Consider the following 7,178-nt stretch of genomic DNA (forward strand, 5'->3'; position numbering starts at 1 on the left):
TATTTCCTTCTCCAAGGGATTTTCATGACCCAGGAATCTAACCCAGGTCTCCTGCATTGCAGGCAGATTCTTTACCGACTGAGCTACGAAGGAAGCCCATAGTTGTTTTACAATATTGCATTAATTTCTGCTGTACACCAGTGATTCAGTTATACATTCTTTTTCAGATTCTTTTCCATTATGATTTATCATAGGATATTGAATGTAGCTCCCCATTCTATACGGTAGGACCTTACTGTTTATCCACGCTATATATAGTAGTTTGCACGCACCAATTCCAAACTTCCAGTCCATCCCTCCTGTACCCCCCCCTTATCCTTTGCAATCACAAGTCTGTTCTGTGAGTCTGTTTCTGTTTTATAGATAAATTCATTTGTGTGTGTTTGTGTTTTTTTTTTTTTTTTAATTTTAGAGTCCACATACAAATTATATCATATGATATTTGTCTTTCTCTTTCTGACTTAACTTTTAGTATGATCATCTCTAGGTTTATCCATGTTGCTGCAAATGGCTATATTTCATTTTTTATGACCAAATATTCTGTTGTGTACGTGTACCACATCTTCTTTATCCATTGTTCTGTTGATGGACATTTAGATTGTTTCCATGTCTTGGCTCTTGTAAATTATGCTTCTATGAACATAGGGGTACATGTATCTCTTTTGGGTTAGAGTTTTGTCTGGGTTTATGCTCAGGAATGGGATTGCTGGATCATATGGTAATTCTGTTTTTGGTTTTCTGAGGAACTTCTGCACTGTACTCCATAGTGATGGCACCAACTTACATTCCCACCAACAGTGCAGAAGGGTTCTCTTTTCTCCACATCCTCTCCAGCATTTATTGTTTGTAGATTTTTTGATGATGGCCATTCTGACCCATGTGAAGTGGTACCTCATGGTAGTTTTGATTTGCATTTCTCTAATAATTGGCGATGTTGAGCATCTTTTCATGTGCCTTTGGGCCATCTGTATATCTACAAAGGGGTTTTAGTATTTGTGTTTTTCCCCTCAGTGGTTCTATGGGGTAAAAATTACTATCCCTATTGTTTAGAAGACAGAGCTGAGGCCTGGAGAGGTTAAAGCACATGGAAATCACCCCGAGGTTCTGATTCAGTCCATCTTGGGTGGGCCTGGCATTAACTTGATAAATGGCTGCCAGGTATTCTGTAGTGTGGTCAAGATTGCAAAGTCCTGCCCAAGTTGGCCGAGCTTGTTGGTGGTCTGACTAGAGCTCAGACTTGGTTCTTCTTGTTGACTTTCAGCCCAGGAACTTTTCCCTCAATATGACGACTCACTAACTCAGTCTCTGAGTTGAACTGGTTGGTCTAACCCAGTGATTCTCAGAGTATGGTCCCTGGACCAACAGCATCACGATCCTCCAGCAGTTTGTTAGAAATGCAAATTTTCTGCCCAAGACTGGACCTAGAGAATTGGAAAGTCTGGGGACAGAACCCAGCCATCTGAGTTTTAACAGCTGATTCAGATGCAGGTCAAATTTTAGATCCTCTGGTCAAAGTGATGGGCAAGTTGTGATGGAGGTAAGATGCTAAAACCAGAACACACACGCCCCCTCATCCCCCACTCCCACACACCCACTCCCCAATCCCCCACACAGGTACTGCGTGTGTGCATGCTAAGTTGCTTCAGCTGTGTCTGACTCTTCACGACCCTATGGACTGTAGAATGCCCAGCTACTGTGTCCATGTGATTCTCCAGGCAAGAATACTGAAGTGGGTTGCCACATTCTCCTCCAGAGGATCTTCCTAATCCAGGGATCAAACCAATGTCTCTTATGTCTCCTGCATTGGCAGATGGGTTCTTTACCACTAGCGCCACCTGGAAACAGGCACTGCCTCTGGGAAATTAGCCGAGGGTGTGGCCAAGCGAAATGAGTATGAGAAGGGATGTAAAAAGTAAGAATCTATGGGTGTTTGGGGAACTAGGAAAGCGCCAGGACAGTGTAAAGCAAAAAAAGGTCTCACCATTGTCCTGGGTGGAGCCTCTGCTAAGTTAATGTTAACTGTGAGCGACCCTAAAGGTGTCCGCAAGAATCCTTGCATTCTTTTAACGTGCTGGCAAGTCAGAGGGTGTTTTGCTTTGTTTCTTTTCTTTTTTTTAAGTTTTGGGGTTTTTCTGAATCAAGCACTTTGTGGAGATGAACATTCTTACGTGATTACAACGAGCCCACTTCTCCTTGGATCCAAAGTCACATTCCTTGCTTCGATTTCAGCCCAGGTGCTCCTTTTTAATTGCATTTCGTATTCAAGTGTGCAGCTACCCGCTTCCCAGAGAGGGCTGGCCCCCTAATCACTCCAGTTCTTTGGCTCCTGCAGCTGGGACTTCAAAGGCCCCAGAAGTCATATTGTAATGCGAGCTCCAAAATGGAGAGGCATCGTCAGTCAAGGCTTATCAAGGGGGAAGGGACACCTTGGTGTGGCACGGGTTGGGGGTGAAGAGTCCAGCGTCACCCTGTCCCTCTCGGAGCCTCCCCCTCTCCAAAGCATCACCATACCCGATCTGAAAAACCTCACCAAGATGTACGGAATTCAGGGCTATGCGCTGATGCCCCAGATCAGGGAGACAGACATACATGCCCCGGGAAAGAATGTTTGTTTCAACCAAACGTTCACAGAACCAGCTGCCAACGGGAGAAGAAAAGCAGAGAGAGGGGGACTCCCGCAGACTGACATGGGAAAGTATAAACAGTGATTACAGACTCCGAGAAAGGGCTGTTGTTGGGTGAAATCACATCATCTGATTTGGGTTTTTGCTTTTGCAATTACTGGACCTAGAGAATGAAAGTGCAGTGCATATGCTGTTTCCAGGATGGGTGGGACCGTGTGAGCTCATGATGGTTTCAAGTCTGCACTTTGACATTCAAGTTGGACCCTAAAAGTTAACAAGAGCAGGCCTCGCTTTATGGGATACCTTAGTTTTAAGTTCCAAAGTACAGTATCTAGAAGCAGATGCAGTCACTTGTGGTTTTGTTTGATTTTTCAGCCCAGAACTAATACACCTAATCTATTGATTCTGAAAGTGGGAGTTCTGAAGGTGAAAAACTGAGATTAGCTTTCTTGGTCAAATCTGTGAGTTTCTCAAGGTCGAGGAGTGATGTCTCCAAGATCTTTCTTCAGTGTCACTTCTAGTATTTTGTATATCGATGATAACCATTACGTGTTTTTGAAGAACAGATAAGTGCTGAAAACCTGTTCCTTACTTGTGACCTTTTAGAATAAATCAAGAAAATAATCCTGGCAGAGTTTTATAAAGACACAGAGCATTTCCCCAGAAGAGACCCATCTGTCATTGTGTAAAATGTCACATAAAACACTCCATGTCAAAAGAAAATGGTAATTGGCTTGGTGTTTCATGGCCTGAGAAGGGCTGCTGGGTTGAGAGATCGTGAACTTGAAAAGAATGATTCTGAAAGTACAGTCTGAAGAATCTGTGTCCTGGTGTATCTTTGATCAAACTCAACCTACAAAGAAGCGTGGCAGGTTCTAAATTCCGCAGAGACCAACAGCTCAGGAAATCCATGCCCATGGCTTTACTGAACATGTCACATCAAAGGGAAAAATGCCCTAGTGACTGGAAAGTTCTTTTGGTGTTCAGTGTTGAGAGAGAATAAAAAAGAGATTAAATTTCAGTATTTCTGGATTTGGTTAATAGATCTTCTCTCTTTTAAATTTAAGAGCTTGAAGTAATTCTCTTTACTTAGTAAAAAAAAATTGGGTTTCCCTGGTAGCTCAGACAGTGAAGAATCTGCCTGCAATGCAGGGGACCTGCGTTTGATCGCTGGATTGGGAAGGTCCCCTGGAGAAGGGGATGGCTACCCACTCCAGTATTCTTGCCTTGAGAATTCCATGGATAGAGGAGCCTGGCAGGCTACAGTCCATGGGGTCATGAAGAGTTGGACATGACTGAACAACTAAACAGCAGTAGAAAAATTATCCAAAAGACATGTCTCATAACCGTTTCTGAAGGGTAATAAAAATAGACCTGTAAATAGAGCATTGTCATCTTTAGATAAATGGTTCCTGAAGTGGTTTTCAGCCGTGACATTCAGCATGGCTGAAATTCACCAGCACACATGTTCCCACAGGGAGATGTTGAGTTTGTGGGCAAATCCTGATACTGTTTGCACCCTGGCTGCTTCTTTGGGGATTCAAGGAGGCTGAGACAAAATGTTGGGGAATGATATTGAAGGAATAAGTGTACTAATTTATAGTTTTTAAGAAGAGATACTGTGCATAGATGAATACTTCATATTATTAACAAACTGCTCAGACCCCATGTCGTAGCTGTCGATGCATAGCTGTGTTGGCGGATATCTGCACATCCCTCCTGGCATGACCACAAAGGTTGCTCATGGGGCCCCATCTTGTTCCTGGAAGAATCCATTCCTACTTAAGGCTTACCCAAAGACAAAAGTCAGTGTCTGAAAGTTTCAGTTCTCAACTGTAAAAGATGTTAGTCCATTTCTATCCATATAAACTTGTTGAGCATGGTGTCTGACACATGAATGCTAAAAATATGATTGTGGCAGAGACAGCTGATGCCCATTAAATCCATATTCTCTTCTGGGCACACAGCTTAGACTACATTTCCCAGCATCCTTTGCAGTTAGATGTGGCCATATACTAGTTCTAGCCAATGGAATATGGGCAAAAGTGAGGTCCAGAAAAATGTCCCATGTGTGATCCTCTGCAGGTTTCTACTCTGCTGGGGTGGAATGGAGATGACCTGGGATGACCTTGGAAGCTACTGAATAACCATGGAAGAGAACTCCCAGCTCCCTGTTTACTGGCCCAGCACTGGCACATGACTGAGAAACAAAGCTCTGTTATATTCAGTCATTTTCCACTTTGGGGTCACTCTGATAAGGCAAATAGCCCACCCGAACTATGCAGTTATTACAGTTATAAATTCCTAGAAGAGTGGGCAGTGATGTGATAAAGTCAGCTTGTACCACTCACAAGAACCATGGTTTAATTTGTAAGAGTTTTGCCAGCAGGTTGATGTCACATTCCTAGCTTGAAATCAGCCATGGTGGGAAAATTACACCCCGGAGATCGGCGGGTACCACAAGCTAGGCATTTTTTGGTGGGGCGGGGCTCCTTTGGAGAACATTTATCAGAACACAGCTGACTGGGGATATGTCTTTTCCCTCTTTATCTCATTCAGAACCTCATAATGTAGTGCGTTGTGTATGTATATGACTTAGAAAGTGTGTGTGGTTGTGAATCAAGGTCAGCTTTGAATAACTCAACAGAGGAGACATCCTAAAAGGATGGAAGCTGAGCCCAGTTGTTTAGTTGCTCAGTTGTGTCCAATTCTTTGTGACCCCATGGACTGTAGCCCACCAGGCTCCTCTGTCCATCGGATTCTCCAGGCAAGAATACTGGAGTGGGTTGCCATTTCCTTCTCCAGGGGATCTTGCTGACGCAGGAATTGAACCCAGGCCTCATGCATTGCAGGCAAATGATTCTTTACCTCCTGAGCCACCAGCAAAACCTTTTGAAATAGGGATATTTGAGATAAGGGCTACGTTTTTATGTCTTGGGTCTCTTTAGAACTTTCAGGTCTTTTGTTGCACCCTCCCTCCCCACTTTATCTGGTTGTCACTGGTCCACCTGGCCCGGGGCTGTCTTTTGAAGCACGATGATTCTGCTGTCACTCAAGCACTGGGTAATGATAGGCACCAGGGAAAGTGTCATTTGCCTTGCGCTCCTGTGAGAGAGGCTGATGCCAGGACAGAGGGGGCTGTCTGGATTCTCCCACCAGCAGATCCCAAGATAAGGATTCAAGGACAAGTCATTTATTTGGAAGGTGATGCTGGGAACCAGCATAAAAGAGCAGGAAGAGGTGAGGCAGAGAGGGAGAGGCAGCCAGCGAAGGGTGTGTTATCCAGCAAGTCGCCTCTGTGGGCAGCTGGAGACGTGGGTGACAGTGCAGACCACACACCCCAGAGCTCTCGCTGCAAAGGGACAAGGAGTGGGGTATCTGTCAGCTCTCTCTGGTCATCGACGTGTCTAGGATGCCCGTAACCTGTCCAGATAGCCAGCTTGTCTCTGTTCTTTCCCCAGCTGGCCTCTGAGAATCTCTTTCAGTTCAGTTCAGTTCAGTCGCTCAGTCGTGTCCGACTCTTTGCGACCCCATGAATCGCAGCATGCCAGGCCTCCCTTCCATCACCAACTCCCGGAGTTCACTCAGACTCACGTCCATCGAGTCAGTGATGCCGTCCAGCCATCTCATCCTCTGTCGTCCCCTTCTCCTCCTGCCCTCAATCCCTCCCAGCATCAGGGTCTTTTCCAATGAGTCAACTCTTCGCATGAGGTGGCCAAAGTACTGGAGTTTCAGCTTTAGCATCAGTCCTTCCAAAGAAATCCCAGGGCTGATCTCCTTCAGGATGGACTGGTTGGATCTCCTTACAGTCCAAGGGACTTTCAAGAGTCTTCTCCAACAGCACAGTTCAAAAGCATCAATTCTTTGGCGCTCAGCCTTCTTCACAGTCCAACTCTCACATCCATACGTGACCACAGGAAAAACCATAGCCTTGACTAGACGAACCTTTGTTGGCAAAGTAATGTCTCTGCTTTTGAATATGCTATCTAGGTCGGTCATAACTTTCCTTCCAAGGAGTAAGCGTCTTTTAATTTCATGGCTGCAATCACCATCTGCAGTGATTTTGGAGCCCCAAAATATAAAGTCTGCCACTGTTTCCACTGTTTCCCCATCTATTTCCCATGAAGTGATGGGACCGGATGCCATGATCTTTGTTTTCTGAATGTTGAGCTTTAAGCCAACTTTTTCACTCTCCACTTTCACTTTCATCAAGAGGCTTTTTAGTTCCTTTTCACTTTCTGCCATAAGAGTGGTGTCATCTGCATATCTGAGGTTATTGATATTTCTCCCGGCAATCTTGATTCCAGCTTGTGCTTCTTCCAGTCCAGTGTTTCTCATGATGTACTCTGCATATAAGTTAAATAAGCAGGGTGACAATATACAGCCTTGACGTACTCCTTTTCCTATTTGGAACCACTCTGTTGTTCCATGTCCAGTTCTAACTGTTGCTTCCTGACCTGCATACAAATTTCTCAAGAGGCAGATCAGGTGGTCTGGTATTTGCTTTATCAGAGGTGAGCCAACTGCCTTATTTTGACCCCTCTGTCTAGACTT

This window comes from Bos indicus x Bos taurus, chromosome X (genome assembly GCF_003369695.1).
Source record: "Bos indicus x Bos taurus breed Angus x Brahman F1 hybrid chromosome X, Bos_hybrid_MaternalHap_v2.0, whole genome shotgun sequence".
NCBI lineage: Eukaryota > Metazoa > Chordata > Mammalia > Artiodactyla > Bovidae > Bos > Bos indicus x Bos taurus.